The 24,970-nt window shown below is 39.0% G+C and overlaps 1 protein-coding gene across 1 annotated transcript in view; it reads left to right on the top strand.

The window, feature by feature from the left end:
* Nucleotides 1-24,970, top strand: part of B3GALT1 (beta-1,3-galactosyltransferase 1) — a 61,875-nt gene that overhangs the window by 9,109 nt on the left and 27,796 nt on the right. The gene's annotated exons all lie outside the window — the stretch shown is intronic.

The following is a 24,970-nucleotide window of genomic DNA, read 5'->3' as shown; positions in this document are numbered from 1 at the left end:
CTTCATTCCTCATTTGCAAAAACCATTACATGCATTCACACCGCTCTATGCCCAATTTCTAAAAGCTCAATCCATGTGATGAATACCCAAGCTCTAGCAAATAGCCTATTAGGAAATCAATTACTTAACAATCACATTAACACGAAACTATTCAATTCTAATAGCATAACATTTTATGAACACATGTCCAACTAGCCGATGTACAAAAGAAAAGTCCTAGTTTAGGGGTGGAGAAGGGTTGCATTACAGCAGCTACACTTATAAAAAAGGAACAAATCAACAGCCTCTCTGCCATCCATTCATTCTTTTTCGGGGAGGAGGCAGCATATGGCACCATTATAGGCCCACAGCAGAAGTAAGGCTATCACCATTAGTCATTTGGCTAAGTAGAGAGAGGAAGTAAGCCTAACGGGGCAGAAAGTCTCAGTCCTCTGGGTGATCAGTTTCTTAAGGGTTGGGGAAGGGTTGATTTGTAATTCTTCCTCCCCTTGCCATACTCCCCTGCTTATAGGAGATAAATCAACACCTTATATTACACATTATGCAAATTCTAGTGATAGTTTGGTACTTAGCTTCATCTCCCTGCCAGCTCCTGGATTTGCTCTGCTGCTGTTGTTCGTGGAGAGTTAAAACAAACTCATTCCCTTTTCTTCCTGGCTTCCTTGTCCCTGAAATACAGTTTCCTTCAAGCCTGTGGCTTAGAGGCTGAACTTCATGGCAGATGGCAGGGTCTCCCACACAGCCCACGCGCCCTCAGGTCACATGCTGGAAAATTAATTTGTCCAAAGTAAAGGGCAAAGGATCAAGGGTTCTGAAAAAAAAAATGTAAAACTCTGGACAAAATGTGGTGAGATCACTGAACTGTTTTCATACTGAACAGTGCAAACAAAATGGTTGTAGAAAGAATATCTTATTAGCCCACTTCTCCCTGTTATCTCTCCTACTTGCAAATTGAAAGGCATCTGAGAAGACTGGAGCTGTAAGGGACATTAGACACCACCCAAGTACAGCCCCTTCTCTCATCTCTGTGTGAGGAAATTGAAGCCCAAGGTCGCAAGCCAAAGGTTATGAAACTGCTAAGTGGAAAACTCAGAATTTGAACTCACATGTCCTCCTGACTGCAAACCCAATGCCTTTCCCACTATACTACAACAACAGTGTCTTTAAGGGTCTGGATTTCTATCCCATCACTGCCATCAATTGTTTTGAGTGGCAGTGTGGTGTAATTAATAAGTTGCAAAGTTGGTGTCAGGAGAGGCCTGAGTTCAAATCCCACCTCAAAAAGTTACTAACTGTATGATCCTAGTCACACTCTGTGCCTCAGTTTCCACATCTGTGAAATAAGAGTGTTGGACTCAATGGCTTTTTAGGTCCCATGTAAAATCTTAATCTAATTTTGAGAACTTATTACTGAAACATACTCAAAGCCTGAATTTACATGATAGATAAATTCGAAAGCCAGTCATATATTTCTGTATATATTTCTTAGAGATAACAGTCTAATTCTGTTCTTTCTCAAAACTTATTATTCCATTTATTTAGAAAACTTTTATACTACATCTTTGTCTTATTACTTTACCTAATCATTTCCCCCTTAGGAGGATATCATCCCTATTTGACCACAAATTGTATTTGTATTTGACCACAAATACAAGTTAAAATTGTAAGATGCTCATACTTGCATCCTATTATAGTAACTCAGAGATGTTCCAGTATCAATCTATTATTTAATAGATTTAGCATTATGCTTACAAAACTTCTTGATTATAGAAATTTGTTATAACAGGGAGAAAACAAATATAGTAATAACAATGTCATATATTCATAACAGGAGGAAAAATTCCCTTATCTCTGTTTGATTGCAGGCATGAGTCCTATCTGACAGCCAATCATGTAGGCATAGAGTGTTAAAAGCAAGGCTCAGGATAAACCAAGTGGGAATTTTCCTTTTCGGAAAAGAAGTAACACAATGAAGAAATAGTGTCAGGAGGAGCCTACCTTGGGCCGTGCTAAAGTTGCCCCCAAAACTTTTCCCAGGTGCAGACATCCACCTTTAGCAGTTCCCAGACTGCAGCACATGCCATTTTCTACTGTTGGCTTCATGACAGTTCAGACAACTCTCCCTGTAATCAAAGTTCAAAACAATAGTAAATTACAGTCCCAAGAAATTTTACCTTAAATAGCAAAATTTCACTAACCACGATTTAGGGCTTGAATATTTTTCCTGATGTTTCCCTAACAGTTAACATTTCATTTATCCCTTTCTTGTAAATTAAAACTACCCATATTCTGGAGTTTCAGACATACAGCAAATACCAGATAGTTGACTCATCATTGATATGTTGAGGCTACATCTTTAAACCACTATATAAACTTTCATAATAGCCAAAATTTTCAAATGAAAATTTACTATTATATATTACTATTATCTGACATTAAGTTGATTGCATTTCCAAATTATCACATATAAAAATCATTAATCTCATTACCTTTGGCATTTTTAAAACCACCTTAGAGTTATCATGCATGGAACAATTACGTTCAATTAAAGAAATAATAATAATAATAATATAGTGCTTAGCATATGCCAGTCACTGTGTTAAGCACTTTACAATCATTACGTTATTTTGATCTCACAACCCTGGAAGGGGGCAGTCCATAGTTATTTTTGTCTTTACACATCAGTAAACTGGGGCAAAAAGAGACAATATAACTTGCTTCACATTTCACAGCAAATAAATTTCTGCAACTGGAACATAATTCAAGTTTCCCTACATTTTTTAGCATTTTTTTTCAGCATCCATATTTGGGAATCTGATCTGAGATGAAAGGGATTAACAGGAAGAAAGAGAAGGTCTCTGAAAAGAGATCTTTGGTTTAAACAATCTTTTTTCTCTTTTCAATGGTCAGAAATATCCAGGAAGGGTTAACAAGAGGTTGCTATGAGGTGCAAACCATTTACCTATTTTTTTTTCTTTCTTTACTCTGGGATTACTTCCAAACTAGCTGCCTTCCTTCATTGCCCTAGAATAATGAAGCTGTCAGTCTTAAAGGGAAAATGCCATCTACTTCTAACTTTTATAAAATTTAAGCCTTATTTTTCCTTAAAGCAAATTCTACAGAGTGGTACCCCAAAAACTTACTAAGATATTTCAGAAAGGAGTGAGTTCCTGGAATTACCCAAAATCCCAGGAGTTCTCCCCTGCAATTTTAAAAATGATAAATCTTCAAGCCTCCCAAATATGCTAACATGTTTTTAGCTGTTCTACAAACTTTGATTATCTGACTTTTTTTTCTTATTACCTAATCTCCCATAGAAAGCTTAAAGTAGAAGGTAGTCCTGCTTACTGGGACAACTGTTTCAAGTATGAAAGTTCATTAGTCTTTCCCAGAGTTTCAAACTCTTTGGTTACAGCCTTAGAAGTTTTTCTGGCTGGCTGCATTTTAAATCTTTCAAGGTAACAGAATCTACAAACAACACAAACATGGCATAGACATTTGACATTTGACATTTTACAAAGACACAGGCATAGACAAAATGACAAGACAGATACAAACAGACACAAACAGTTTTAACAAAGTTTGCAGTTATAGTCCATACAGAGGCACACAGTTACGGAGGCATGCAGTTACAATTTTACAGAGGCATGCAGTTTAAAAAAAAAAAACAACAGAGGCACACAGAGGGATCAATCAACAGAGGCATGTAGTTTAAGAAAGGATATCCTTCCCAGCGTGATCCGAGACGAACCAGGTCACTGGAGGGGCCCTGCAGTTTTCCTCACAAAGATTGGCAAGCTCAACCAATGTGGGATCTCAGGGCTTTGGAGCAGGGAAAAGGGCATAGGACTCACCAGACAAGGGAGGACAGATTCTGAAGAAATGATTCTCCAGTGCCTCCTGGTCCATTCCCACTGATACCAGAGAGTCCAATGGTCTGGTTCCATGTCCAATCCCCCTTCTGACACCAATTAATGTCCACCCGACCAAACCGGCCTCTAACCTGAGGATGGCAAGAGCCAAACAGAGCAGGCTAAGGACAGGAGTCAGGAATCAAACAGAAGTTTAATTTCAGAGAGAAGAATGGCATGCAAGCAAGGAAGGATCTAGACACATGTGCCAAGACCCCACCCCTAGTGGGGGGGACCTGCTTTAATGTAGCTGAAACTTGACTTATATATTTGTGGCTATACAAGGAATGAAATAGTATAATGTAGCAACAGTGGTGAGGAATGACAGCAATAGAGAGTCAAGGTTGTCTAACAACAAAAAGTCCATTCATAGCAGGGCTTCTTGTCTGTTCAAGCCTGTTGGTGCTTGTTTGAGTTCAGGGACCATCAGTTCTATGATTTAGTTGTAGCGGTGATTATCTAGAGGGTAAGTGCAAAGGATTGTTGCTATGCCAAGCTCAGGGTACAGCTTGCTTACTGGACCTTAGCTCTAGAAAACAGGGTGTGTCCTAATAGTATCTTGGCAAGGATCACACAATTATTAAGTCTGAGGCAAGATTTGAACTGAGACCTTGTCTACTCAAAGTCCAGCGGTCAATCCACTACATCATCTGTCTTACTATTGGATATTCATTGTAAGGGAAAGAGACAGCAGGTTGGGGAAGAGAGGGAAAGGTGTTGGAAGCCTTAGAGTCAGGGCTGTCTGGATTCAGAATCCTGTGTCTGACATATACTCCCTGGGCAATTTGCTTGATCTCTCAACTTTCTAAGACTATAACTGGGAGAACATGTGCTGATTGGCTCGATAGTAAAGGGGCAGATCTGAACTAACCTCCCTTCCCCTACTCTCCCCACTCCCTCCCCCAAAAAAAAGCTGGGTAAAGAGGGGAAGAGTGGAAGGTGTAGTGGATAGAGTACTGGACTTGGAGTCAGGAAGACCTGAGTTCAAACATTTACCAGCCTCAGATGCTTACTGACTGTGCAGTCCTAGGAAAGTCATTTAGCCTTTCTCAGCCTTAGTTTTCTCATCTGTAGAGTGGGGATAATAATAGCATCTACCTTAGAGAGTTGTGAGGATCAGATAAAATAACACATGTAAAGCACTTCGCAAATCTTAAAATGCTAATAAATGGATTATTACTTCAACCTGGAAAATTCCCCTGAGTCATTGGGATCATAAACATGTTGTTCTCCCATTCTTCAATTACTGGGAAGGCTGAGACTGGAGCATAACACACTTGTACCAGTGCCCTCAGAGAAAGATCCCAAAGAATTCTATTACAGGCCTAATAAGCAAGACTCTCACTGGCTTCTTCCCTGCCCCTAACAAGTGGAGAAAGGAACAAACCAGAAAAGTTCACTGGGCTATTGTTCTAACCTGCACATTGTGTTTCCTAGTTAGAAAAGCACAAGCCAGATCAAGACATAAGAAATCTAGGGGTCAGCTAAGTGGTGCAGTAGATAGAGTTCTGGCCTTGAAGTCAGGAGGACCTGAGTTCAAATCCAGCCTCAGACACTTGATACTTACTAGCTATGTGACCCTGGGAAAGTCACTTAACCCTGATTGCCTCACCAAAAAGCAAAAAAAAAAAAAGACATAAGAAATCTGAATGACCCTGTTGACCATTTCTCCTGCATTTATTCTCTTCCTATAGATATTTCAGAGGAAGAAAAGGAAGGAAAGTAGAAAGGAAGGAAAGAAGGAAGAAGAGAGGGAAGGAAGAAAGGGAAGAAGGAAGGGAGGGAGGGAGGGAGGAAATGAATGTGAGAGAACATAAAAATTCAGGTGACTTTCCCTAGCAAGTGCATCCTCCTTTCTTTGCCTTATTAGGCACAGGAGATTATTAACTTGGTTCAGGCCAGATTGCAGTAACACTTGAATGGAGTGTGATTTGGTGAGAATGTTAATGTAGCTTTAAATAAAAACTTAATGAAAAGTTACTCCCTGCCCTCTACTTTATAAAGAACAAAAAATGGCATACAGTAGCTTCTCAGCATAAGGACTGACAGGAGCAGAGATAATTGATAGTCACCACCTAGCAAATCTTCAAAATCTTTGACTCTTACCTACCCTGGATGCCTTTTGCAGCAAAAAGCATGTGATGAAAGAGGCTGCTGGAGATCATTGCAAGGGAGGCAGCCCACCCCTCCACCTGTCTTTTAGTGTCCTAAAGCCCAAGGGATTCAATGGCACGGCTTAATCAAGAGGGGAGAATAAGATCACAAGATCATAAGTAGGATTTAGAGCTGGAAAGTAATTTAAAGATTATCCAGTTTAAACTTTAATTTTGCAGATGAGAAAACTGAGGCTCAGAGATGGGATCTTGAATTGCCCGAAGTCAGAGAGAGAGAAAAACAGAGAGAGAGACTGAGAGATGAAGACAGACAGAGAGAGAAAGTAGCAGAATTAGAATTCAAACCTCCATCCCTTAACTGTATATCCAATGTCCTTCCCTATAGAAAATAGAGCCTTTCACAGTCACCCATTCTAAAGTTTAGCAAACAAAATTGCATTATTTGTGTTTTTCTACATGCCAAGGGATTATACTCCATATTTTTAAAAAAAGGCCAACCTGGCTACCTGGACTGCTTCAAGAAGTAGTAAGCTCCCCATTCCTGGAGATGCTCAAATAGAGGCTAAATGACCACTAGTTGAAAATACTTTAGAAAGAATTCTTTTTTTTTTTGGAAAAATATTGTATTAGAAAATCTCTAAGGTTCTCCTTCGTACTGAGATACAATGATTCTATGATCCTACTAAAATTCTTCCAGAAATTTCTTTTCCATAGAGCAGATTCTCTCTACCTCAGTGTATGTACAGCAATGCTAGTAATTGGTTGTCCTGGATACATTTGACAAAATTCTAGAGATAAAACCTAAAACTATTAAAAACTATTAAAAGACTCACCTAACAGTGAGTACATTGACAAAGCTCAGTTGACATCTGGTAGTTACTCTTTTTCTACATGACTTTTACTTGTGGTTGCTTCCCAGTTGTGTAACTTGAGGCAAAAAATAAATCAATAAAATTATCCATTATCTGATAAGGGTCAGAAGGAAGGCTAGAGAAGAGGTACATTTAGACTCCAGAAGACTTGCCTGGCAGGATATAGCACTGAACCACTTAAGCAAAGAGATGCCTGAAAGGATTTTTAAGACGACCTCTTGGTGAGATGCCCTGGTCCCAAGCAGACAAAGCAAGTAGCTGACAAAGTTGTCATGTCTGAGAGACCCCAAAGAATGTCAAGTTTGAACCTCATAATAATCATACTATCCTTGAGGCCTACGAAATTAATGCCTGGGAAAGACAGAATTCTCATTCAACTCAATTCAATTAAACACAAATATATTCAGTGCCTACGGTGTGTTAAGACCTTTGCTGGGGCCCCAAGTTACAAAGATAAAAAAGAAATATCCCTGTCCTCAAGGAGTTTACATTCTAATGAGATGATGGGATGCCAATTTGAGAGAAGACTCCAAAATAAAATCAGCAGAAGAATTGAGACAAAATAGGAAACTGCTTCATCCTGACATTCAAAACAGGCCTCCAACTTCTATTCCCATGATGAACACCCAGAGGAAGAAACACCAATCACTAAACCCTCTACAGTTAAATTGCTTTAGTCTTGCCCTGTTCCTGTCAGTAGTTGGTGGATAAGTTATCCCAGCAGATTGATGAATCAGGTCATGGTGTTATGAAGGTCAGTGGCATGGTAAGCACGATTTCAGAGACTCCAGCCACCAAGTTATTGTTAGACCTCCTCCCAATGACATCAAGTAATTGAAATAGGTGGTATTTCTAAGACAAGCTTTTATATAACCAAGGCCATGTCATCTGTTTGAACAACCATAGTTCCAACAAGCCATATCACAAGTATTTCTGAGAATGCTGAGGGTGTAGGGCCAATGAAGATCAAGAAAACCATTAAAAACAAAGAGAGGTTAGTCAAGGATGGAAACTGTGCCAGACTCCCAAGGATGGAATACACAATACACACACCCACATACACATAAACATACACATAAAAATGTTCTGTTTGTTCCCACTCTCCTTACGTAATTAAGAAAACATTTCTTGTTCTTTCCCTTAAAAAAAAAGATAACAGAACCAAAACATGTTGATAATAAATGCAAAATGAGATATCTCACAATAATTTACTTAATTATTATACCCTGGGCAGTAGGTTATTAGCAGTCCACACCGGGTTTGATTCTCCCTACTGTCTGAATTTGCTTCCTCATACTAATATCTTCCTGATACTAATAATAGGATAATAGTGATAAAAACAACAACAGCAATAATAATAATAATTCATTTTTATATAGTCCTCTGCAAAGCACTTTCCTCACAACAATCCTGTATGGTAAATAGGGCAAATTATTGTCCTCTTTTTACAGATCTGAGGAGTTCCCTGCACCAATGAAATCACAGGTCTTGGACGAACCCCACCCCCACCCCCAACAAATGTGCTAGGCACTGGCCTAGACTGAGGGAAGGAAGGGTAGAAAGAAAAAATATGTAAAGTTCCTGCCCTCTGGGACCTTACAAATATCAATACACTATAAACTAGAATATTAGAAGTGAGAGGAGAGTTAAGTGTTTGGAGATCAGATAAGGAACTAATTATTTCCATTAAGGGAAATCAAGGAAGGCTTTATGGAGGGAGTAGCATTTGAACTGGGTCTTGAGGGACGTATAGAACATCAATAAGTTAAGGGTAATCAGAGTGGGCCTCATTTAATCCAACCAAAGTTTGCATTCACTTTTTCTGCCTTCCATATCACACTGTTGTCTTTCTTTTCCCTAAAACTTCTAGCTCTTTTTCAAATGAACTAGTGTCTAGCTATAGCTCCCCATTTTATCTTTCTGATCTTGATTTAAAAAAAAAACTGAAGTATAAAGCTATACATTTGTCTCCACTACTTCAAATTTATAATCTGTTCAAATCTTTTAGGTCCTAACTCATCAAAAATATTAGCTATCCCTCTCAACTTTGAGACATCTGTGCATTTGCTAAACATATGCCAGTTATGACTTTAAAAGGTATTGAGAAAAAATATTCAATAGTGAAGAGTCATACAAAGATCCCTGAGTTATTTGACTAGGAACTTCCTTCCATAATTTGTAGTGATCACGTGGCATAATGGAGCTGGACCTGGATTCAGGTAGGTATTGGTTTGAATCCCAATGCAGAAACTCAATAGATATATAGACTTTGGCAAGTGCTTACACTCCCTGAGCCTCAGTTTCCTCATCTGTAAAATGGGGATAATAATGGCACCTGCCTAACAGGTTTATCATGAAGCCTAAATGAGATAATTCTTTCATAAGCTCAATATAAACATGAACAATTATTCCATTGACATTAAACAATTAATAACTACTTTTGAGGTCCACCCATTTAACCAGTTCCAAACTGATCAAACTGTCCTATCATCTGGCCTACCTTACCACCAGAGGCAGTGGAAAGAATATAGGACTTTGGGACCTGGCGTCAGAAGGCCATTAGTGGTGTAAGCCACTGTCAGTGATCTTTGATAGACTGTGGCAAACAAAAAAGATGTTATAGGATTAAAGAATGAATTTTCACTTTTTAGAAAAGGGAAGGAGGAGCCAGCAATTATGTAGTGTAGTACGATGGGAGATTGGGGATAGCTAGGTGGCACAGCAGGTAGAGTGCTGGGCCTGGAGTCAGGAAAACCTGAATTCAAATCAGGCTTCAGACAGTGACTACTGTGTGACTCTGGGCAAGTCACTTCACCCTGTTTGCCTCAGTTTTCTCATCTGTAAAATGAGCTGGTGAAGGAAATGCCAAACCAAAGCAGTATCTCTGCCAAGAAAACCCCAAATAAGGTCTCGAAGAGTGAGACATGACTGAAACAACTGAACAACAACAACAAACAATGGAAGAAGATGCATGAAAAGATTTAAGCTTCTTCAAGTCACTAGAGAGATACCAAAAACTGGGAATATGGACAAATTGTTAAAAAGCACCATAGTTGATTTTCTGGGGACAGAAAAGATTTACCTGGGGAGAGGCGGGGCAGAGAATATTGGTTGGGAGAAGTATTGGTCAGAATATTCTTAATGAATTTATCCTCCCCCCCCATTAATCCAATTCACAGACGTTGTAACAGAGCCAATTAGATTTTAATGTCTTCATGTGCAAAGAGGAATTTTTATTTTGTTACCACTCTACAAGATATGAGGTTCTCCTTGATGGAATTAGAGAAGTGGCTATTGTTGACTGGCCAAAGATCATGCCCCTGTCGGCTGGTGAAAAGTAAGTTTGACATTTCTAGAAGACAGGAGGGTAAGGATGTAGCTCTAAGGAATGTGACCCCTGTCTTTTTGAGTTCCTTCTCTTGTGGCCTTGTGCTAAATAGTTTACTGACTCCACTGCTAGACATTTGCCCTTCTCTAATCCTTGGATCATTGTGAAGACAAAATGAATTAATATTTGTAATATGCTTTGCAAACCTTAAAGCCTTAACTGCCAATCATCATCATCATCATCACCACTACTACCACTTCTATTACTACTACTGTTACTGCTACTACTGCTACTACTATTACCTCTACCATCATTACTATTACTTACTACTACTACTACTACTACTGCTGCTGCTGCTGCTGCTGCTGCTGCTGCTACTGCTATTAATTTTCTTATTTACCATAATATAGCAAAGATCACTGACAGTGGTTTACACCAGAAACATCTGATTCCAAGGCCTACATTCTTTCCATGATGCCATTTTGAGAGTGCTTTACACTTTCAGAACAGAAGGGTTAACATGCAGAGTAGCTGCTGCACAGAAGCAATACTACTTGAATATGTTAAATCCTTTTGTTCTTTATAATAATGATGGTGATAGCTAGCATAACACTTTAAGGTTTGCAAAGCCCTTTACAAGTGTTTTCACATGGGACTCTTACAACAACCCTGGGAATTAGGTCCTATTATTATCCCCACTTTATCACTGAAGAAATTGAGGCAGGCAGAGATTAAGTGACTTGCCCAAGGTCACTCACCTAATAAGTGTCTGAAGCCAGATTTGAACTAAGGTCTTCCTGACTTTAGGTCTGGCGATCTATCCACTGCGTTATTGCTGTTGTTAACAACACTCTTCTAATCTTAATGGAAGAATTAATTTTCAATCACTCACAATTAACTTCAACTGTCAACTATTGATCAGTATGGTAGAGTAGACAGAGCACTGGATTTAGAAACAGAACCTGGCTTCAAATCCGTCTCTGCCAGTAACCATATAGGTGACCCCGGACAAGTCACTCTCCGGACCTCAGTTTTGTTCCTCATTAATGAAATGAGACAGTTGGACTTGGTGACCTTTAAGGCCCCTTCTCACTCTAAATCTATGATCCTGGGAGTTTCTGATTTCTCTTTCCCGTAGGTTCCTGAGAGAGCTAGTGCCTCTCTTTCTCAAAGCCTAGAAAACTGCTGGGGACTGACATGGACCCTGAGGATTACTGAAGCTTCGTATTACTGCTATGAATATAGCATTTTATACTTTGAGAGCCTTTGAGATGTTAATTAGTTATTCCTCACATCATTCCTATTACCTGAAGATGCAATTTACCCTCTTGAATCTGGCAGCAAAATGGCCTCTCTAAAGAATTTTCAAGTATATTAGATCCTACTTAACAAAATCTCTAAAGATATTTTCTCACAAGAGCAATTTTGGAGAGTGAAATTGTGCCTCCCAAAAACTTTCCAAGGGTTACACAATATCACAGCCAGTTCAGATGTGATATGAGGTGAAGAATCTGGTTAGGAGATTTCACAAAAGAACAAAGCACAATAGCTATTGGAAGTGATGGTTGTGTCTATGGCAACCCAAGGTGAAGAGCATTATTTGCATCACTTTGTCACTCCATAGAGATGCAATTTCCACATGTTACAGCAATAACGGAACAAAATGGATGTAATCACAAATGACCTATCACAACATCAAGTCAAATAATTTTTAAAAATGGTTTCAGAAAGACATTCAGCAAAGAATAATTCAAAGATTTGACAGCTGACATCCCCTAGACATTTTTGAAAAAATAGTCACCTCAGAAATGTTTTTTCTTCTACATCATATTTCCCGAATTTTTCTTTAAGCCAGGTGACAGTTTATGTATGTGCATGTGTGTATGTGTATTTATGTGTATCTGTGTGTGGCCAGGGTCTATTGAGGAGTATGGATAATCTATACTGCTAAAAATACTTTACTACATCCAAATACTTTATACTGAAGTCACATAAGTTCAGTTCTGAAATCAAAGACAATATTTTTACAAGTGTCTTAAGGAGAAACAGCCAGAGAACATGTGGTCAGCAAGAAAGGTGAAGAAGGTATGAGATGCTGAAAAAAAAAAAGTCAAGATTGCTTTCCAATGAACACACACACACACACACACACACACACACACACACACACACTCACCAGAACTCTCCCTTGTAATAAATCAATACAGGCAAGCAAAACAGATCAGCACATTGCTAATGTCTGAAAATGGATGCCTTGCTCTGCAGTGATAGTGTAGACACTGATTGTATCTTCTGCCAAGAAACAGGAAGCTTGTTTCATCATAAGTCCTGTGAATTCATATTTAACTGTACTCATAAGAGTTATGAAGTCTATGTTTTGTTTTACATTATTGTGGTCATCATGTAAATTATTCTGCTTCTGCTTACTTCTCTCTAAATCTGTTCATAATTGTATTTATCACGTTTGTCATTTATTTTAGCACACTGATATTCCATTTCATTCATATGTCATCGTTAGTTTAGTCATTGGGAAGTCAATAGGCATCTATGTTCTTTCTAGTTCTTTACTACTACAAAAAAAATGCTGCTACAAATATAGATAGATAGACAGACAGACAGAGAGACAGATAGGAGATTTCTCTCTGTCTTTGGCTTGGTGAGTATATGCCTACTAGTGGTATCATTGAATCACAGGGCATATACAGAAAACTGCTCTGTTTGTGACCTTTTATGCAAAGTTCTAAGTTGTTTCCTTGAATTATCAGATCTATTCATAGCTCCACCAAAAATGCAGCTGGTCACTCATTTTTCATGTGTTCGCCTTTTCAGAACCCCATTTGGGGTTTTCTTGCCAAAGAAGATACTGGAGTGGTTTGCCATTTCCTTTTCGAACTCATTTTACAGATGAGGAAAGTGAGGCAAATAGGGTAAAGTGACTTGCTTGAGGCCACACAGTTAGTATGGCTGGATTTGAACTCAGGAAGACTCATCTTCCTAATTCCAGGAAGGGCACTCTATCCTGACTTCACAGTTGGCACTCTATCCAATATCTATGCCTTTTCCCACAGTCCCTCCACTATTTACCACCTCCAATTTTATCATGTTTCCCTGGCCTTAAATTCCTATTAGAGTATGTTACGTGTTCCCATGTACATTTCTGCTCTAGAATAGTGACAACCCAAGCAAGTTCAATAACTATCACTTTCTGATGCCACTAATGGGGCACAGGATGCATAGGGTTAGACATGAAGATATGTCAAGGCAATATAAAACACTACCCATATTCCCATTGTGTGGAGATGGGAAACATACAAAAGATGATATAACAAGCTTCTTCAGCTATTTTCAACCACAACTAGAAGACTATGACTTACTCTACTTACTCTAATGCCTTAAGAGTCATGAGTGTAGGCACTCCCTGCACTGATGCAAATCACATTTCACTCCTTTGCAATTCAGTTGTTCAGTCATATTTCACTTTTATGATTCCAAGGACCATTACATCTATGGAATTTTCTTGGCAAAGATACTGGAGTGGTTTGCCATTTCCTTCTCCAGTGGATTAAGGCAAACAGACATTAAGTGACTTGCCCAGGGTCACACAGCTAGGGATTTTAACTCAGATCTTCCTAGGCCAGTCTTTATCCACTGAGCAATCTAGCTGCCTCTTCATGATCTGCTCTACACATTAGCAAAGAGAGGGATGTGCTAGAGCCAGCTCAACCTGTGAGCCCAATGCTAAATTTTCAACACCTCGGAAATTAGCAAATACTAACAAATCAGGGTTTGGTTTATAGTTTTCTTGATTGATTAGACTTCATAAAGTGATGGAAAAAGTCTTAATAATTCACATTAAATTTTGAAAAGTGTCATGTTTTGGCACAGTGGATAGACCACTGACCCTGGATTCAAGAGGACCTGAGTTCAAATCCGGCCTCAGACACATAACACTTACTAGTTGTGTGACCCTGGGCAAGTCACTTAACCCCATTGCCTAGCCAAAAAAACAAAAAAAAAAGTGTCATGTTTTCAGAGAGCTAGTTGTTAAATATTTACCAGCACACCTTTGGTGAATTATTTAATGAGATGCTATGACCAAAAAAAGAGAATCAGTGCATTTTCCCCAGCCCACAAATAATAAGCCTAGCCCTGGACAACAGATATACAGTCTGGCACCAGGCCATACATTACTCACGGAATCTCCAATCAGTCAATAAGTATTAAGCCTCTATCATGTGCTAAGTGTTACAGGCAATAGGTATACAAAGACAAAAATGAAGCAATCTTTGCCTTCAAGGTAAATTATGAGGAGAATATGTACATATATATATATATGTATATATATATACATATATACATACATATACACATATATACATATATACATATATACACATATATACATATATACACATATATACACATATATACATATATATACATATACATATACATATATACATATACATATATGTGTGTGTGTATATACATATATATATATATATGGAAAAAATGTAGAAAGTATTTCAGGGGGTGGGGGGAGCATTCCAGATTATAAGGCCTCAGAGACTTTCAAGCCCCATCCATTTCTGAATGAGAATCCCCTCTACAATATCCCTGATAAGCGGTCATCACACAAAAGCCTTTTTAGCTTGATCTGACTCCTTAAGTAAGCTCTGGCAGCTTAAATGCCACCAGCAAAGCATTCAGGAACCAGGATCACCTCAACACCTCAATGAGGTACCAGAGGAACATTTGCAGCTATTAGTTCAGTTGGTGCAGTTAGCCCAGTGTTGGGGTGTGGGGATGGAGAAGGGTGCTTGCAGCATAAGTGGAGTAAGTTTAAATTCCAGGCTCAACCCAGAATCATTTTACTAAAGGGCCTCCCTCCACCCCTATCACTTTCCCATTGACCTGCTTAATACTGAATTGCTACACCAATAGGCACTGGCTTTAGCCCTCATTCCCAGTGAAGGGAAATTTACACCATTTGTCAGATTTGGGTTGTTGTTGTTGTTGTTGTTTTGTTTAAATAAAGACATCTTAGCCCTGATAAATCTGTCAGCTTTATCTTTTGAAGATCATGTCTAGTGTGTGGTGTTGTAGGTTGGAGAGATGCCACATTTGTGGGAGCACACTCCAGTTCACAATGTGGTATGTTGTATCAAGGGACAACCTGGGTCAGGAGATGGCTGACGAGGAGATCATCCAGTGGTTGCTACAGTCACCCTTCCTTCCCTTCTTCTTGAAAAGGGTGATAACAGTAACACCAGCCCAACAAGGCATTAACAGACCTGCTTACTCTAAAATATCTTTTCCACTGACTTGCCAGGAAATTCCCAGTTTTGCTTCACTCCTTCAGCTCACAGTCCTGTGTCCAGAAAGCCTTTGGTCAAATGCAGAAAGGCCAGTTATTTGAAAGGGATAGCATTTTACATGATTAACACCGTTTATCTCTTCAATTTAAATATGAGGGAAAGTTATGATGGGGAAAAGGATGGTAGGAAAGGTCCCAAGCATGGGACATTACCAAGAAAGAGTTGGCCTAGCTAAGCACTGTAGCTGCATATAGTGACAGCCCCAGGAAAGTGAAGACCTGTGTTGAATATATATATATATATATATATATATATATATATGTAAGTACCACCACAGTACCCTGAGAGAATTTATTCATCTTTCACAAATGAACACATCAGTCAGTCTACAAATTACAGTCTTCAGTGAAGCAGAACATTATGTAGGTTTAAAAAAAAGTAGGAGATGTGGGCAATATAGCAATAGTGACTGTAGCTCTATTGGTTTCATTATCATTAAAAATAGCATTTCACAAGATTAGGAGATCAGGAGCTAGAAGGAATCTTAGAGATTTTCAAGTCTCTCATTCCCCTGTTAGTATTTCAAAGAATGAAATCCATTTTTTAAAGTTTAACCAAACCCTAAACTCTATAGATTTCTGTCTATATATGTCAGGTTGGCTTTTTTTAATACAATATATGCTAGAAACTTCTCATCACAGAATTTTTTAGAGTTGGAAAAAACCTCAGAAGCCATCGAGTCCAATTCATCCACGCCTGACCAAGAATTTCAGTCAATAGTCAACAAGTATTTATTAAGTACAGATTATGAGATAGGAATTGAGGCAAGTACAAGGGAAATAGAGGCAAAAACATGGCACCTGACCTCAAGGAGATCAAATACTTACAGGCAATCACATTCTTATGTACATACTTGCAAACAGGTACGTACATATATGGTACATACAGTGTAAATGGGAGATTATCTAAGACAAGCTTGTACAACGTGCAATCCACCAAAGGATTTCAGGTGGCCTGTGAAAAATATGAAGGAAAACATCCTCTACATTTTTTGCGGGCCACCCAAAATCCTTTAGCATGCCTGCAGGCCATAAGTGGCCCACAGGCCACAGGTTGTGCAGGCTTGGTCTAGGAGGAGGACATTGGGGATAGGGGGGGATGGAGGACACCTGAAAAGACTTCTTGCAAAATGTGGTATTTAAGCTAAGTCTGAAAGGAAGCCAGAAGGTGGAGATGAAGAAGGGGAGCATTCAAGTCAAAGGGACAGCCAGTGAAAAAACAAAATCAGAGATTAAGAGTAATGTGTGAGGGATAACAAGGAGGCCAGTGCTGCAAGATCATAGTGAATGGGGAAGGGAGTAAAGTACAAGGAGACTGAAAAGGCAGGAAAGGGTCAGGTTGTGAAGTGCTTTAAAAGCCAACCAGGATTTTATATTTTATTCTGGAGATAATAGATAACTACTTCAAATTTATTGAGTACTGGAATGATACGGTCAGACCAGTGCTTTAGGAAAATTTCTTTGGTAACTGAGTGGAAGATGGAATGGAATGGGGAAAATCAATCAACGCATCAATCAACTAGCATTTATTAAGTACCTACTAGGTGCAAGGCACGGTAGTAAGCACTGAAGGTAAAATGAAAGGCAATTAACAACAGTCCAGGCTCTCAAGGAGCTCATGATCTAGTGGGGAAGACAACATCTAAACAACTGTCCATAAACAAGATATATGCAGGATAAATCAGAAGTAGTCTTAGCAGGAAAACACTGAGATTAATGAGGACTGGGAAAGTCTTCTTGGAGGAGTTGGGATTTAAGCTGAGATTTGAGGAAACCAAGAAAGCTTCTGGGAGGCAGAGATGAAAAGGAAGAGCTGGCTGGGTATATGAGACAGCCAGTGAAAAAGAATGGCAAAAAGGCCAGTGTTAATGGATCACAGAGCATGTGAAGGGGAGTAGGGCGTAAGAAGATTGGAAATGTAGAAAAGCTCAGTTTAGAAGGACAGTCTTAAGGCAGGGAGAACAACCAGAAGGCCAGAGATGAAGGCCTGTACCATGGTCAATAAATAATCTTCTCCATGGCAACCCTACAAATACTGGAAGACACATATCATGTATCTCCTCATTCTTTTCTTCCCCGGGCTAAATAAACATCCTAGTACTTTTAGCCAATCTTCATATGACATAATCTCAAAGCCTTCCACCATCCTAGTCACTCCTCCAACTCATCAATTTCTTTGTCAAACATGGTGTCCAGAAAAGAACACAATTTTCCAAAATAGTACCCAAAATAACATTTTATATTTAGCCCTATTAAATTTTATCTTATCTTATTATTCTAGAAGCTCAAATATTTTGGCCACATAATGAGAAGACTTGACTCATTGGAAAAGACCCTAATGTGAGCGAAGATTGCAGGCAAAAGTAGAAAGGGACAGCAGAGGATGAGATGAGCAGTATCATGGAAACAATGAACTTGAGCTTGACAGACTTCAGGTGATAGTGAAGGATAAAAGGGCCTAGTGTGCTGTGGTCCGCAGGGTCATGAAGAGTCAGACATGAGTGAACAGCATCATTCTGGAAATGTAGCATAGAGCACAAAGAACTTGAGAACAGGAAGACCTGGGTTTTAGTGCTGCCTCTGACACATTCTGACGTTGTGACTAAATCTCTCAGGACTGTAAGAAACTCACTAAGACTATTTGTTGTTGTTCAGTGCTGCTCAACTCTTCTTGACCCAATTTGAGGTTTTCTTGGCAGAGATGTCATTTCCTTCTCTAGCTCATTTTATAGATGAGGAAACTGAGGCAAACAAAGTTAAGTGAGTTACCCAGGGTCACACAGCTAGTAAGGGTCTGAAGCCACATTTGAACTCAGGAAGATGAGTTTTCCTGACTCCAGGCCCAGCATTCTATCCACTGTGCCACATAGCTGCCCATTCTAAGACTATAAATTGCAGGAAAGGTACCAATCTCCATTGGAAAAGGGAGTTTCCTCCCCCCCTACCAATAAAATAACGGACCCAGCACTTACCCCCAACATACCTCTCTAGTTTACCTTGTTTAATTCTAATTGTCCTCCAGTGTGTTATTTATGCCTCTAAACTTTCTCATCTACACATTTACTGACCTTACCATCTATGCCTGTATCCAAGTCATTGATTAAAAATGTTCAATAACACAGATCAAAGCACAAAACCCTGAGGTGCTTTACAGAGACTTCCCTCCAAAGTTAACACTGAATTATTGATGATTATTCTTTGTGCTCAACCATTCAACCTGTTTTGAATGCACCTACTTATACTATTGTATAGTTCACATTTCTTGATTTTGTCCCCAAGGATAGCACGAGATAGCTTTTTGTGAAAACCCCATTCTTTCCAAGATATTTGTAAACCATCCCTTTAATAATATATTCAACTTTTTTTAATCCAGGAATTAAAATCAAACTCGGTGGACTAATGTTTGCAGATATCATTCTCTTTCCTTTTTTGAAAACCAGTCAATCAATAAGCATTTATTAAGTGCCTGCTATGTGCCAGGCACTGTGCTAAGTGCTGGTGATACAAAGAAAGACAGTCCCTGTTCTCCAGGAGTTCATCATCTAATGGGAAAGACAACACACAAATGACTATGTGCAAACAAAAATATAGCACAAATTGGAGATGCTTAGCAGAGGGAAACCACTAGAGTTAAGGGGGAATCAGGTAAAGCTTCTTGTAGAAGGCAACATTTTAGCTGAGTCTCAAAGGGAGCTCAGGAATCTGGGACAATATTTCGTCCTTTCTCAAAGTTAAAATTCTGACTTCAGGCCATTGTTCTACTACACTAGTTTAGCCGATGGTAAGAGGACTACAGTCTCAGAAACAAGATGGGTAGAATCCAAAAACAAGATCAGCAAGTGCTCCATTCTGTAATGACAGCCAAGGAGAGCTCTTATATGATATAATTATCTTCAGTAAACTTTCTTCAGGACAGTTAGGTGGCACAGTAGATAGAGCACTAGTCCTGGAGTTAGAAAGTTGCCATTGTTGTTGTTCAGTCCTTTCAGTCATATCTGACTCTTTGTGAGCCAATGTGAGATTTTCTTGGCAGAGATACTGGTATGGTTTGCCTGTCCAGAGTCAGGAAGATCTGAGTTCAAATGTGGCCTCAGACATTTACTAGCTGTGTGACCCCTGGGCAAGTCACTTAATCCTGTTTGTCTCAGTTTCCTCATCTGGGAGAAGGAAATGGCAAATCAAACCAATATCTCTCCCAAGAAAACCCCAAATGGGGTCACAAAGAGTCAGACATGACTGAAATGATTGAACAAAAATAAAACTTTCTTTGAAGTAATTCAGGCTATCATAGAACCTAATGGTGGGACCCCCAAAGGCCTTCTAGGCCAATTTCCTCCCTAGTATCCCCTCTACAGTACCTCTGACAAGTGGTTATATGACTTCTGTTTCATCACTAGTACTAGATAATTCAATACCCTAAATAAAATCCATTCGCATTTTAGACTGTTATATCTGCTAGAAAATCTTTTCTTCTATTTAGCTAAAATATACCTGTTTATAAAGTCAACCCATTGGGCTTTGCTTTATCTCCTAAGGCTACACATAAGTATGATCCTTCTACAAAAAAAAAAAAAGTTGGAGACATCTGATGAGACTAAGGTGCTTCCAGAAGCAACCAACATTAAATGAATTAAATGCTTGGAAGTATAACATTATAAAAAGAGCATTGAAAGGAATAAGGGTTATACCGGAATGACAAAGGCCAGCAGCAAACTAATTGATCTCACAGAAGTGTAGAAAAAGAGAGTTATCAAGCTAGAGTTTGTCATTGTTCCTAGCACTCCCAAGAAAGAAGTTTCCCCAACGAAAGTATTCTTTAAAGACATTCATTTACTATAAAATTCTACACTCACCAAGTAACCTTATGATTATTGATTCAATAACTTAGTATTAGTCAAGAAGCGCTCAGGCCAGGAGAGATAAATATCTTCCTCTGTGAGGCAGATTTATATCCCATTGCAAATCAATAAATCAGCATTCTATCTAGCAAGTCAATCTCATGTGAGTTCAGTTAGTATGAATCAATTAAGTAGAACTTGGTCATCCATGAGCAAGCTGATTAAATCAATTTTCTTATGCTGCCAGATTAAAGACCAGACCATGGAATAGAGATGGAAGGCACAGAATCTAAAATTCTAGGGCTAGTTGAAACCTTAGCTCAGACTGCACTCTTTACAGATGAGGAAACTAAGATGCAGAAAAGCTAAGCCAGCGAAGTGCTGGAGCCAGCTCAAACCAACTCACAAAAGGCTTACAAGATTGCTAGATTTTCAGTGTGAGCACTTACACCTCAGAGATCAGAAAATGCTACATATCAAGACTTAATTTTTTTTCCATTGTCTAAAGAAAATGATGGAGAACATTTTAATTCAGATTAAACTTAAAAGTATGTCATGCATACACCACCCCACCCTACCCCCTCAGAAAGCTTGTTGTTAAACATTTAACAGCAGAACCCAAATCCCAGAGTTATTTAGTGGCAAAACTCCAACTAAAATCCAGATATCCTGATTCCCACTCCAGTGCCCCTTCACTGTACCACATGACCTCTGACACCAAGAAGCCCACCAATAGTGTAAAGAAATAACTAAAACAATAACAAAAAAGAATTCTTTGTGGCTCTATAGATAGCTTTATTTCAATAAAGATCAATATTAACAATTTGCATTAAACATTATCCACTTGTTTTAACCAAATCCTTTCAACAGAAGAGAACAACATGACGAAGAAAAACAAATGGTTCTCTTTAGTCCTTGATTTCTTATGACATTATCATTACACTGTTAGCTATGTTCCAGGAAAGAGACTATTTCCTTTCACAACTGACCTGTTTCCAGTTATAGTCTAAAACCTTTCAGAAGTTCAGCTAAACTTTCAGAATATCTCATGCCAAGGCAAAGCAAATAGCTTGAAATCATCTAGAAAATCACCTATACCATATTCTAGGATTTATTTGGGAAATGGCTGTTAAAATGCAGACCTAGAAATATAAAAGGGCCACAGAATTTCATAGAAGGGTATTCTTAATGGATCAAGAAAAATACCCTTTTAATGGTATTTTTAAACATCTTAACATTTTTCTGCAATAACTTGACATCTTAAATTGCCAAGAAAGGTGAGACTCTCAACTGTGCATATGAAAAAAGAAGTCATAGAATATTTTTACCTTAGTAAAACCTGATCCTTACCCTTGTTATAGTTGTTTAAAGTATGTGCTTTTCAGTTCATGTAGTTGGAAAGCTAAACACTCTCCCTTTAGAAGAAGCACACCTTCAAAGTTCAATCTGAGTAGGATTGTTTTTTCTCCCAGAGGTGACTATGATACAAAGACAAAAGACATCAATAAAATATTTTTAAGTACACCTTCTATAGAAAACTCAGAAGCAAGACAGACTTGTCTTTCTCTTCTCACCATCAGCTTCCTCCAACACTGGAAGAAGAAATAGTGATGAAAACAGTAAGGGATGTAGCAGATTCCCTAGAAATAGGAATCTTCAAGCTCCATAATTTTTTGATGAAATCAAGAAAATAGCAAAGTACTATTGTAGAAGTGACAGAGTGGCAGGGCTCTCCAAAGTAGAGGGAGGAAGGAAGGAAGGAAGGAAGGAAGGAAGGAAGGAAGGAAGGAAGGAAGGAAGGAAGGAAGGAAGGAAGGAAGGAAGGAAGGAAGGAAAGAAGGAAGGAAGGAAAAAAGATCACTGAGCTATGTGCTGGGGATACAAATAAAAGCAAAAAGAAAGACAATTCTTTCTCTCAAGGAACTTGCACTCTAATAGGGGCAAACAACATACGAAAAGGAGCTGAAAAGGTTGGGTAGGTAGATAAAATGTTCGCAGTGCTAGGGCATGGTTTTTAAAGTCAGGAAACATAGACGGGAGAGAAATGAATGCAGGCAGGCAATCCTGGGCTCTTCCACAAAATGGAGGGTCCAGGAAGACTCATCAATGAGAGAAGAGGGGAATGGTATTCCTGCGTGAGCAGGCTACAGGGATGTTAGACCTTGGGGGACGACCAGAGTAAAGCAGTAAGAAGAAGGAAAGGAGCTAATGTAGGAACTGGAGCAAGAGCATTCAGAAACAAAAGTGTCATGGAAGCAAGCCAAGAGAGACGGTTCAAGGTCAGAAAGATCAGCAATTTTACATGACATTAAGATCAAGGAAGCTAGAATGTAGAAGATTCATTCACCCCACATTCATTTACTGAGCATGTATTTTGTGCAATACACCACACCAAGGGCTAAGGGAGACACAAATGTGTGGTACCTGACCAAAAGAGCTTAAAACATCATTGAAATTATTACACCACCTTAGAGCAGAGGTTTTTAACCTTTATTGTGGTATGGTCCCCTTTGGCAGTCTGGTGAAGCCTACTTTAGATGCATAAAATAAAATGCATAGGATTACAAAGGAAGCCCATTATACTAAAAAGTAATTATCAATTTTTTTTTTAAGTTCACGAACCTCTGGCTAAGAACCTGTATTTCAGAGTAAGACATTTACTGAATAGGCTCTGAAATAGGGCACAGACTATCTATCTGAGGACTTTAGCTGTGAAAGGAAGGAAAAGAGTAAAACAATATTTGGAAGAAGTGACAGGGTCCAACTAAGGGGTCATTATTTTTCCAAAAAAAAAAAAAACTAGGGGAAGCCTATGCCTATTCATAAGCAAAAGACAAGTCAGTGAAAAGATAGCAATTGGAGATAAACAGAATAAATGGCTTTTATATGGGGTTTTAAGTTTTGCAAAGCTCATATATCTAATTTGATCCTCTAGACAATCCAGGGGCGTAAGTCATTCCATCAGCTTCATTTTACAGATGAGGAAACAGGCTCAAGGTTAACCCAGCTAGCTCCAACTGAGGCAGAGCCCAAATCTGGCTCTTCCTGATTCTAAATCTAGCATCCTAGGCTCTAAAATAGACTGTCTTTCCAAATATGTCTGGAAGCAAGCTCCCTCAGCAGGTAGAGAAGAATTAGATCAAGAACACAGCTGAAGCAGTGAACCATAGAAAAGAGGGAAAACATTTTTTTCCTCCAAAACTGTAGGAGAGGCTGAAAAAGTAGCTATAGAAACAAAGAAGAGGTGGAGATGAAAAGGGCATGGGAAAGCCATACCTAATGGTCTTGTCCAGGGGTGGGGAACCTGTGGCCTCGAGGACCACATGTGGCCTTCTAGGTCCTCAAGGGCGGCCCTTTGACTGAATCCAAACTTCACAGAACAAATCCTTTTATTAAAGGGATACTGTCCATTGTGAGGTAAGAATCAAGGGTGACAATCTTAAATATGGTGTGGGATCCATAGAGGTGAAGGAAGAAAGGAGATGAAGCACAGAGGTTGTGGACAGAAAAGATGACTGCTGAACTGACTTCAGGCCTTTCAACAGTGAGTCTATATAGACCAGTAGCTGGTAAAACCAAGGAGAATAGGAATCCCTAAGGCCAAGTCTTCTAAGTTGTCATCCCAAGTATATGTTGAAGCCACTAATGATGGTGGAATATGTGGTTTTATCACATTATTATAGAGTAGTAATTAGCATAAGAATTTAGCATGCTTATGCATTCAACTCTAGCTTTCAATAACCAAAATGACCAATAAAATGGTATTCTGCTCAACAACATCTTTTATTATCATCTCCTAAACCTTCTCTGTCATCTGTGGTGGAATAATTCACATGACTTATGTTGTGCTGCTTTCTAAAAGCTTCCACTAACTGCATGAATGAGTAATTACACATAAGCTTCAAAGCTTCAACAACTGCCATGGCTCCCTATTATCTCTAAGATCAAATAAAAACTCATCTGTTTAATATTTAAAACCTTTTACAACCTGCCCCCCACCTTCTTTTCTAGCCTTCATACATATCATTTCCCTCCAAGTATTCTATAGTCCAATTATACAAGAAAGAAAGAAAGAAAGAAAGAAAGAAAGAAGAAGAAAGAAAAAGAAAGAAGGAAGGAAGGAAGGAAGGAAGGAAGGAAGGAAGGAAGGAAGGAAGGAAGGAAGGAAGGACATGCCATTCTATCTCCTGTCCCCATGACTTTCCACTGACTACCTCCTCCCCATTCCCTCCTGCCCAGAATGCTGGCCCTCTTCAGTTCAGCTTCTTGGAATCCCGAACATAGTTCAAGACTTGGCTCAAGCACCATCTTCCACAAGAATCTCTTCCTGATCACCCACCCCCCTGCCCCAGCTGCTAATGCTCTTCCCTCCAAAGTTACCTTGTGTCTGCTTTCTATGTGGCCTGTTTATCCCTAAATATGTATATATTGCCTCCCATATTAGAGTGTAAAATCTTTGAGGGCAAGGATTTTTTTTGTCTTTGTATCCTCAGCCCCTAGCACGATGCCTGCTACATAATAGGGTCTTAA

This window comes from Phascolarctos cinereus, unplaced genomic scaffold (assembly GCF_003287225.1).
Source record: "Phascolarctos cinereus isolate Bilbo 61053 unplaced genomic scaffold, phaCin_HiC Scaffold_726;HRSCAF=1367, whole genome shotgun sequence".
Taxonomy (NCBI): Eukaryota; Metazoa; Chordata; class Mammalia; order Diprotodontia; family Phascolarctidae; genus Phascolarctos; species Phascolarctos cinereus.
This window is presented reverse-complemented; position numbering and strand designations above follow the sequence as displayed.